Here is an 11,725-nt window from a genome sequence, read left to right on the forward strand (position 1 = left end):
AAACCAACAACGTTTAATCTTTTGTTAGTCTAAGAAGAGTCAATACACACAAAAAAACCTGAACCGAAAAGTGGTTTGAGATTTTCGATCGTGGCTCAAGAGTTGGCAGTTCGTCTTGTAATCGGAAGGTTGCCGGTTCGAGCCCCGGCTCCGACAGTCTCGGTCGCTGTGTCTTTGGGCAAGACACTTCACCCGTTGCCTGCTGGTTGTAACCCAGGTCCTAAAATCATCTCAAACAAAAAAAGAAGAAAAAGTAAAAAATGTTATGTTCATTGTTTCTGTTCTTACAGTCCTTGTTTAATGAAAGTGAAACAAGATCAGTATATTTATTTAAACAAAAAAGGGACACAGATTTATATATTTGTTTTGGTTGAACAAGGGTTAAGTTTCTCCGGGGGTTGATGAGCTCTGATGAGAGCCTGTTTTACTCCAGTCCTCGCGTGTCAGCCAATCGGTGAAGCTCTAGGCAGCTCGTCCCTCCTTAGTACCAGCTCCCAAGTTTTCAGTCTCTTGCTTCTACAGCCGAACAGAGCACACGGGCTAAAACTTTGTTATCAGTAAGCTGGAGAAATTAATCTCTAACAAGTTTTAAAAAACCGTTTAAACTGATATTGTTCACAAAGTATGGTTTTGCACTTGTTGTCGTAGAGGGCAGAGCGAAAACGGAGTTTACCAAGCTGTGGCGTCACATAAACGCTGAGCATCCACTCGACAGCGGTAAGCTAAATGTGGCTAATCAGACACGTGATGTGCGGAGTGTGGGTACAGTTGTTGGGTGTCTCTGAAACGCACTGTTGGCATGCTAGTTAGATCGTTAACCAAGTCATTAACCTGGGAAAAGCTGTAAATGTTTAAAGCAGCTGAAAATAAGTTTATGAGAGGCAGTTTATGAGAGAGATAATTGTAAGCAGACTTTATGCTGCTTCCTGCTTAATTTTTTGATGTCAGTCAGTTGTCAGTTTACAATGCTCAGTATTGAATACTTGGAGGTAATTTTTAGTGTATTTCCACTTGTACTAGTAGGCCTATGGTACAAGCGGGATTAAGCACACCTATTTTAATACTTCTATTCGTAGACTGAGTCCTTGTGTTTACATGTTATTGAAATTGATTATTTGCACTTTGTTCAGTTCTGATAAGCGTTTGTGTATTGCTCCATTTCCTAAAAGGGGTAATATACTTATTTATTTGTGATTATATATATGCAGTGAGTTTATACCTAATGGATGCAATGAATGTTTACCATGGAAGTGAATTATATGGCGACTATAATTCCTGAATGTTTGAAGCCTTGTAGATAATCTTTAACATTGCTGCAGGTTACAACTAAATTTTGAATACTGATACTGTGAACTTTGAACCTTGATATTTTAATGTTGTACAACATGACTGAACTGATGACTGAGTTGATAGCTGATAGAATAGAATAGAATAGAATTCAACTTTATTGTCATTGCACATGCACAGGTACAGGGCAACGAAATGCAGTTTGCATCCATCCAGAAAGTGCTTTAGCCGTGATATAGATATATTACAATATAAATTAGCAATAATAGAGATGTGTAAGTATATTATCTGAATCTGAATAGTAATTACTGCACTGTGACACTACTTTAGTTTAATTTGTGAGAGTTATGCTTAAATGGTTCGTGACATATATTTGACCATTGTTTATAGGTCAGGTTTTTATATGGGACGAATCCAAAGACCAGGTCAGCGTTTCCAGATCCCAGTGTATTCCAGTGTTCACTGGACGGTGAGCCAACCCAAGATCCTAGGGCCTGATATACATACACACGTTGATGGACTACAATCCTCTACTGTACAAGTAGTACGGTAGGACAGACAATTACACACACACACTCCTCATTGGAAGGACTCTATTGCAATACACCCGTTTGTCATGGGCCCCACCGGTACCATTTGGACTTAAAAAAGACTAATTGTTTAGTTGTGCACAATTTTATTTTATTCTATTTTTTTGCTACTTTGGGGGAAATTTTTATACTTGAAGTTCTGTTAAAACCTCTTGTAATACTGTGTTGTTTACAAAATTCTTTTAAAAGGCTTAACATCACTAAAGTAGTTTATGGTATTATATGAATTAGACATTAGAATCCCAGTCCTAGAGTGACGTGCAGCTTTTAGATGCATCCCTACTCCAACACAGCTGAATCAAATAGTTGATTACCAATTCGGCATGCCATCAAGTCTGGCAAAGGCCTGATAACGAGCCATTCATTTGATTCTTAGGTGTGCTGGAACAAGGACGCATCTAAAAGCTGCAGGGCAGTACCTCGAGATTACTGGGATACCAATGACATTAGACAGAGGTAGGTGACGTGCAGCCTGCATGGTGATAAAATAATAAAGATTATGAACTGGTCCAACACCTCTCAGATACTGTGGAGGAAAAGACTCTTAGATTTCCTGCCTCAGATGTGGTCAGGTACCTGAGATTACTGGTACCAGTGACTTTAACAGTGCATTGGTCGAACCTCAGGTAACCGTGTGGTTAAGATGATTTCTGAATATTGATCTTGAATTAACAAAGATTTTGAAACATTGTTATTATTGAAGTTCTAAGAGGTGTGTCTGAAGAACATGTAGCTTTGGGAGACACATTTGTCTTTTCTCTCATAAAAACCCAACACAATGCTCAGATTCAGACTCAGAAACAAGCAGCATCTGAAGACGTCTGCAGTAAAGTTCTAGCAGAGGGAGGAACCAGTGTGTTCGGTCATATCCATGAATTCATGACTTTAAAGTATTTATCACAGTATTAAAAACAACCTTCATATTCACAGTTAAGCTTGTCCAGTTACTTTCGATCCTCTGAAATTGTGGGATCGTGTATAAAAATGGCTGAAATTCCTTAAAACTTAATGCAATTTATTTATTGACTTAACTGTATGACACCCATCACACTGTATGACACGAGCTGTTCAAATCAGTATAAAATCAGTGCTCCGGATCTTAATGCGAAGAGGTGTTTGAAATCAGAGACATGGCTAGACAACAACATTTAGTGTTTATGGCCACCGCTCCTTTTTGATTGGCTCTGGCGATGCAGACTTTAAGCTGATTTGCTTTGATGTGGCCAGTTGGAAGGACGTCACCATGCATTATGCTGACACACAAGACAAAAACTTGAGTACTAACAGCTCTCTCAGCATTCTCATTACAAAGAACAGTGGCCCCCAGCGTGACCCTGTTCTCTGACCTCCTGTGTGACACAAATGCAGCACTTGCTGACAAAAAGAAGCGTGATGATGACTGAGGCATACTTGGGGCTTTGTGGGATGTGCCACATCTTCTTCTGTGTGTTCAGCTGGATTTTCAGTTTTAGGAAGTGGATGAAGTGATGAGGAAGGATTTTGTCTTTGTGTGGACAAACACATCAACTGTTTTCAGCTGGACAGAATTCAATTCATTTTTATATCGTGCCAAATCACAACAATAAATGTGTATCATACTGTAAGGTAATATATGTATAATAAGGTAATAATGTATTGCAACCTTCCAATGAGACATTGAAGACCCGTTCAAGTGTTCATATGACTGTTTATATTTCCTTTGGGGAGACTGACTCATTTTAATTTGTTAAGGGTTTGTTTGTGTGTGTCATTCCTGGTGTTAATGTAAGCATGACTGAGTTTTTGTATTAGTGCTACAGCCTGTGGAGCTCTTACCTGTCCAGGGTATACTCCACCCGTTGGCCTGTTACGAGCAGCCTCTTCAGTGGATACTTGAGGGTTCCCAAACAGTCAGTCCCTATAGATCCCCATGTTAAAATGCCTAACATTAGCATGTTTACTGCCTGGTACAAATAGTTGTTTTGGTCACTACAGATACTTTCTTTCTTCGGAAGAACTGTATTAGAGGTGAACTTTTGATACTGGAGTTAGGGGCGTAGTTGCTTTGACTGACACTTGTCCTGACATAGGTGACTGCATTAGAAGTGGAATTTGGTTGGTGCACAATTTTCTGACGAATAATAAGAATTGTTGTAATATACAGCACATCCTGTCCAATACATTTGTAATTAGTCTTTCCTTTGTACTAATTAGAAGCTCAATGCTCATGGCTCATAAGATAAGATAAGATAAGATAAGATAACCTTTATTAGTCCCACACGTGGGAAATTTGTTTTGTCACAGCAGGAAGTGGACAGTGCAAAAGTTATGAAGCAAAAATTAGAATAAAATAATATAAGAATAAATACAGTACACAACTGTACAGAATAGAATAAAATAAAATACTATATACAGTAGAATAAAATAGAATAAAATATACAATGAGATAAAAATAGAATACAAATGCTATATACAACTGAGTAAAAATACAACGATGCCAGAAAAGATTATTGCACTTAGTATTATTGCACATTTGTGGATGTGTGTGTTTGATCAGTTAAAGGCTTTATTGTGGAGTCTGACAGCAGTGGGGAGGAAAGACCTGCAATCTCTCCGTCCCACATGGGTGCCACAGCCACTGAAGGAGCTGCTCAGTGCTGTCACAGTCTCATGCATGGGGTGGGAGATGTTGTCCAACAGGGATGACAGCTTAGCCACCATTCTCCTGTCACTCACCACCTCCACTGGGTCCAGAGGGCATCCTAGAACAGAGCTGGTGTATCTCTTGTTATGGCGAGACCATTATCCACCATAACAACAGTCAAACATCAAAAGTTTAAGACCGCTTGAAAAATGGCACAAAATCATATTTTGCATGGTTGGATCTTAACAAAGTTCCAAGTAATTCAATTCAATTTTATTTATACAGCACCAAACAACAGTCGCCTCAAGGTGCTTTATATTGTAAGGTAGACCCTACAATAATAGTAGTAAGAAAAGTAGAGCTTCAACATGCAACAAGAGGAAATGGGAGTCAGAAAAAACTTTTTGTTTGAGCAATTTATTGAAAACAACACTTAAAGTGAAACAGGCTGCTTTACAGCTGATCAGAAGTTTAGGACCACATGCCTTTAAAAGGGCAAATCTGTGCAAAAATGTGGAATCATTGTCATTTTCTGTCTGGTAGTCACACTGTCATGATGCTCTGATGGCAAAGGCAAAAAAACTTTGACCCTTTGTGAAAGTGGTCGGGTTGTTGAACTGCATAATTTTTCAATTCAGTTCAATTCAGTTTTATTTATACAGCATCAAATCACAACAACAGTCGCCTCAAGGTGCTTTACATTGTAAGGTAGACCCTGCAATAATACATACAGAGAAAAACCCCCTATGAGCAAGCATGAGCAGGGTCTCTCACACCGCGCCATCGCTGCTGAGGTGGGACGCAGTGGAAGACCCAAACAAATTTCACCAGCACTGAGCCAGAGGATCCAATTGTCTTGTAAAAGGGTGTCAAGAAGTTCCTGATCTCCATATCAGCAACACAATCCCAACCATCCCAGGGACACAGCCTCCAAAAAGAACACCTGTGAGGAGTTAAAGGGTTGGCTGAAAGACATTGACAAGACAGGCCTGCTGAGGAAATTCAAGGCATGGATCTATCAACACAGAATTGTGTAAAGGGTATTGTGTCCACTGCTGCTGCTCGAGGAGTTCCCCATCGCCATCATCACAGAACTGAAAAGGAGATTCAGACGACGTCTAAGGGGATGGCTGGGCCTACCGAGCAGCTGGAGTAAGGTTTTGGTCCAGGCTGTCTATGATGCTCTTCCTAATCAGGTTCTGCAGTGCTGGCGTTTGGCTCAAACACCATCATGGTAAAATAAATTGGTAAAGGGACCCTCAAGACCACTACAAAGACCCCCCTTAGACCTGACATCATCACAGTGTCAGAGGCAACAGGAACATTGTCATGCTGGAGCTCACCGCAGCATGGAAAAAGCCGAGGAGGCCTTTGAGTTAGGTATAGTGCAAAGAATTACATGGTGACTGCCACAGGCATGCTGGAAGGCAAGCTTCATGCCTGTGGAGGTATGGTTCAAAGCTTCTGGAGGGACTGTACTGCAGTCGGCATCGCGGCCAAAAGGAAAAGAATGACCATCTCTGGCAGCACAGAGGCAGAAGAAAAAGCTGGCTCTGCATAAAGAGAGTAGATTTATAGGAACGTGCTGCCAGATGAGGCTTGATCAACCTCAGCTGGGTCACCTGAGCAAGAGTGTATAAGAAAGTATAAGAAAATAATTCTCTGAAAAGTCTCCGCCTTTTAAAAGCACAATTTTAAATGTTTTCCACAAGCTCAATAGCAGCCATGGTTACAGTGTACTGATATGTGTTATTATAATGTTATATACCCCTACACTGTCAGCTGGAAAATCACAGACCTCAAGTCTACACTTTGCTCAGAGATGAAATTATTTTCATTTGACAATACGATTTTGTAAAGATCTACTTACATTTGATTAATGCAAAAGAAAAACAATAACTGTAAATTAATTTTCTATATGAAAAGTTGTTATCTGTCAGTCACTCTCAGAGACAGCAGTATAATAAGCCAGGCCACTGATTACATTAACTGAAAAAGTTGGGAGCTAAATGTGAAGAAAACAGAAAGTAGTTCTTAGGGCACTCCAAGAGTTAAAAAAGTAAGAAATGAGCTCTTGGCTGACCTGGACTGTGAGCAGACAGACAAGGTCAGGTGCTTGCCAGAGGCTGAAAAGAGGTTGTCTCCTTGCATGCCCAGTGCCAGAGCATCAGGCTACTGAGACAAAAACAGTGTGAATAATTGACAGCACAGCAGCCTGGAGCAGTCACACTGAACTAATGGAGGGTGGAAAACATGAACTCTAGGGAAGGGAAGTAGGCACAGAATTCTGTCTGGTATAATGCAACACTGAGGTCTAATCAGTAGTGACATTAAGGAGTAAAAAACATGGTTTTTTTTTTAGAATGAAGTAACTCTGCAGACACTACAGACTAAACTGGAGGCAGGAATGTAAAGATATTGGTGGAGAACAACCTACAAACTGAGGAGTAAACAAATGAAATGTGACGTGCTGCTGGAAAACACAGAGTGTTCATGCACATGTTCCCTTTACAAGTAGTTACCCAGACGGCAGCAGCTTCACACAGAACCCAAAGGACACCACACAGAGGTCGTGTGTAGAAGCTGACGCAACATGAGCAACTTCCAGGCTGGACTACTGTAATTCATTATTATCAGGAAGTCCTAAAAACTCCCTGAAAAGCCTTCAGCTGATCCAAAATGCTGCAGCAAGAGTCCTGACAGGGACTAGAAAGAGAGAGCAGATTTCTCCTGTTTTGGCTTCCTTCATTGGCTTCCTGTTAAATCCAGAATTCAAAAAATCCTGCTCCTCACATACAAGGTCTTAAATAATCAGGCCCCATCTTATCTTAATGACCTTGTAGTACCATATCACCCTATTAGAGCACTTCGCTCTCACACTGCTGGTGTATTTGTGATTCATAGTGTTTAAAAGTAAAACAAGGCAGAGCTTTGAGCTCTGCCTCATATCTCCCTGAGCGTGGCTCTGCCACAGGTTTATTCCTCTTATTGTAGGGTCTTTACTTTACAATGTAAAGTGAACTGTTGTGATTTCGCACCGTATAAATTACTGAATATCAAAAAAAAAAAAAAAAAAATCAGACCCCTCATGGTCTTTATGAAAGGCAGCTATTCATAAAGACAGAGCCTAAAACTACATATTTATGAGAATTACAAAATGTTGTATTGCAGATGCACCGTGCACTTTGTACCATTAACTGATTCCTCTAATGCATCTGCATGCAGAGGTCCAGCTCTGGCTTCATGACAGTTTTTTGTGCACAGTTTTCATGCCAGCTGTTTCACTTGATGTTTGGGTCATGTTTCAGCAAGATAAGCAGGGTTACTCTCCCCAGCAACACTTTAAAGTTCTTCCTCGGGGATCCAGAGGCATTGCCATGAGATATGTAATCCTTCCAGCGTCAACCCCGGGGTCTTCTCCTAGCTCCACATGCCTGGAAAACCTCCAAAGGAATGCACTCAGAAGGCAGCCTAATCAGATACCCAAACCTCTCTACCTCCCTTCTATACTAAGGAGCAGAGCAGAGAGCTCCCTCAGGATGTTAGAGCTGCAAAGCTGGGGCCAACCACACTGTGAAGCAAACCCATTTCTTTGCTTGTATCCACAACTTAGTTCACTACTGGAAGAAAAACTGGAAGACTGGACGAAGAAACAAATATAAGTCAATTCATCTATTCTACTTTATTAGGAGCTGTTCCATATTTATACAGCACGTCACAACAGGTGAACCAAAGGAAGTCTGAGTGTATCAGAATAGCTGCTTGGCTCAGTAAACAATAAAATAAAGAAAAAGATCCAGTCAAAGACGAAAGAGAATACGATCTGCTTTTCACAGTAGTGGGCTTGTTGCTTTTTCAAGTAAAAATGAGGGAAAAGGCTGCCATAGTTTAAAACTTTTTAAGTGACCAAATACAAAATGTAATCTCTTCTAGTCTAAGAAATGACACCGCCAAATGATTCCTGCTGGGGGCTTGCATGATTTCCAGTGTAAAAGGACACGCTGTGGGTAACGACAGAGAGAAATCACCAATGTTTCATTTCAGTTGAGTTAAATCAGAATAGTTTGAGGGAACTTCAAAATTAGCAATGAATGGACAGAGTGTGATATCAGTCTCAATGCTTTGAAAAAGTGTTTCCAGAGTCCTGTTAATGTTGAGTATGACCAGGAGGAGTGGGCTAAAGGACGGACATAAAGGCCTTTCCAGTGCCAGGAAAACGTTTGGCTAATTTGGCTTTGTGCAGCACCTCAGATCGTATTAAGTCAACGATGAGGAAGACTGGATTTGACGTCGTAATTTGACGTCGTCCCACCAGGAGTACCGAGGTGTCCAGCTCACCCTCCCACTGTCTGATCTGAGTGAGCAGAGAAACTGGTACATGTCAGCCCTGCTGAGATTCCTGGTTTCTCTCAAGTGTTTGATTACTCGAAGTGCAAATGAGGAAATGTGCAGCAAACTTGAAGATAGCAGAAAAAAATGATTATATTTAAAAGACAAACTTTCAGAATCACCAAATGTGTCAGAAACAGTTCTCACAATCATTTTTTTTCACTGCAAAAGGTAAAAGGAGAGTCCAAAGTGAGAAACAGTGATTATTACCCAATAGAACAAGATTATATAATTTACCATATTAACAAAACTGTGCCTGTGTATTTAGTGCTCACACAAAACATTGGGTTTGATATTCAGCTTTGAGCTGAAACTGGCAGGGGGAACATATCAAAGCTACCTTTGAGCAGGATTCACACCATGTGAATGTGTTCATATATTTTTGTATATTTGCTGCCAAACACTGAAACATCAAATTTGGCAACAATCGCACTGTTTAAGGAATGATTTTGTTAAAAAATGAGAAAGGAACCAAAATGCCAGCAGGACATCAGTGACAGGAATCATTTGGTGCATTTTTGTAGATCTGCTGTAATTCCATCAAATCATTTGAAAACATTGTTTTTATTTAACCCCTGACAGAATCATAGATGTTGACTCAAACCTTCAGATGGCAGTTGAAATGGTATTTACTCCTATGTAAGCTTTTTTTTTTCTGTCTCTCTTTTGGAGACAGAGTATTTTGATAATTATGTTGATAATTGTTATGTTTGTTGTTGTTATTGCTTGTATATAGTGTCCTTGAGTGTTTTGAAAGGCACTTTCTTAAATAAAATGTATTATTATTATTAATAATTGATTTTGTAGCCTTGTTACATTCCCCTAAAGGGTCCAGGTGGTGAGGGGAAGTAACAAAAAGTGTCCGGGTCAGAAAAAGGAGACAAGGAGGCAAAAGGGTTAAATTGAAGAGTTTTATTAAAGTAGCTCAACTAAAAAAGACGGACAAGCCGCTATCACCATTTAAGGAAACAAAACAAAACTCAAGCGTTGGTCAATAAAGTAAAAAGTCAGTCAAAAAGAGAGCAGCTCACTAGCTGCAACCACACAGCTGGCACTCTGGCCCAGAGCTCACCTTTCCCTGGGCTTAAATACTCAGCTGTGTCAGCTGTGTAAAAGAAAGGTGGCACCTCAGGCAGAAGAGATTGTAGGACACGCCCACACAGGCACCTTCAGGAGGAGGCCCTGCTAGGGCCATAACACCCCCTCCCATAAATACAAACCCGTGGTTTGTCAAATGGTTTTACCTATTGCAATAACCAAAACAATTAATCAAGTCATAACGTTGCACCACCAAAATTGTAGGCTTTCCACCTACCAAACCCCATAGCAACGGTTAGGCATTGCCTGCGGAAGTTGCCAACCCCATCTCAATGGGTTCAAAATACTGACTGAGGGTGGCCGCAGATCCTCAAAACAATGTCCCATGTGATAGCCAGGGCTTTTTTGAGCCATCACATGTGAAGAACACAGCAGGCAGCCAGAAGACCTTACTGGAACAGTTTTCAGGTGGTTCCTCAGGTCAGGGGTACAGGCATGTTTGTTAGCAAGGGGTGCAGGTCTGAGTGGTGGTTTTATACATGATCTGTCCCCCTGCAAGTCATTTTGAGGACCTGAGAAATGGTCAGCCAGCGGCAGCTCGGGGTTAGTTGTCCTCTTACACTGAAAACAAAACATGACACTACTGAGCAATTATGCTCCAAGTGTAGCCTTTTACTAGACCTGCCAACTTCTTCAGTTTGGGAACCACGACTGGCTGTTCTCAAAGCAGGCCCTTTTTGCTTTGAGCGGGCTTTCGGTTTGAGTTGCAACTTCAAACAGTTAGCAACAAGGTGTCCAGGTTTGTGGCAGAAGAAACACAGCTTTGCTTTGGATCTTGAAACCACAACTGCATTAGCCTTGTTAGTTGGCCCACTCTTACCTCTCCAAGAGGGACTATGGCGCACAGGGATATCATGTCCTACAGCATTTGTTTTATGAGTTAGCTTAAACTCATCTGCCAGTATGGCAGCCTGCTGTAAAGTGGAAACCCTTTGCTGACTTAAATAACAAGCAATAGACTCAGGAACAGAGTTTTTAAAGTCCTCCACCAGCATAAGCTCACGTATGGACCCCACATCGTTAACCTGGCTTGCAGAACACCACCTATCAAAGAGCTTTGCCTTCTACCCAGCAAAGTCAAGGTAGGACTGACCCTGTGCCAACTTCAAACCTCGAAAATGCTGCCTATAGGCTTCCGGTACAAGTTCATAGGCTTGGAGGACAGCACCTTTAATCTTCTCATAAACTAGGCCGTCCCACCTAGACAGACCTGAACAAGCTTCCTGAGCCTTACCCGTCAATTTACACAACAACATCACCCCCCACACGTCTTGAGGCCACTGTAATGCAGTTGCTATGCTTTCAAACACACTGAAAAAGCTCTCAACACTGGATTCACAGAAAACTGGAACCAGGTGGATATTATTGCTTGCAAGCGAGCCTCTAGACACCTGTGCACTAATAGCTGTATCATCCATTTTGGGGGCTGGAGAAGGGTTAGAAAACACACCCTAATTAAGACACTACCACACCCCTCTGCCAACTTTTCCTCATCCTTAACCGCTGTTACTCCTCCATCCCTCAGAATTGGATACCCATACTCCCTTTTTATGCCATTCATCCTTCTAATCATTGACCAAACACTGTGTATTTTAGTCTCCCTCCCAACTGAGTTACAAAAACCTCTCCAGAAATCCCTCTTTGCTTTCTTAACAGTTTGTCTTACTTTAGCTTGCAACTTTCTGTATCCAACAAGATTCTGAAAATTGTGATTCCTCTTTAAAATCTTAAAAGCCCT

At 41.0% G+C, this 11,725-nt stretch overlaps 1 long non-coding RNA gene across 1 annotated transcript; it reads left to right on the forward strand.

Annotated features, from left to right (window-relative positions):
* Window positions 1-516: 516 nt before the first annotated feature.
* On the forward strand, window positions 517-2,080 carry LOC120433425. Its single transcript, XR_005608551.1, has 3 exons — window positions 517-557; window positions 649-717; window positions 1,678-2,080. It is a non-coding gene; the product is annotated as an uncharacterized LOC120433425 (long non-coding RNA).
* The last annotated feature ends 9,645 nt before the right edge of the window (window positions 2,081-11,725 follow it).

The sequence above is a fragment of the Oreochromis aureus genome, linkage group 16 (genome assembly GCF_013358895.1).
Source record: "Oreochromis aureus strain Israel breed Guangdong linkage group 16, ZZ_aureus, whole genome shotgun sequence".
Taxonomy (NCBI): domain Eukaryota; kingdom Metazoa; phylum Chordata; class Actinopteri; order Cichliformes; family Cichlidae; genus Oreochromis; species Oreochromis aureus.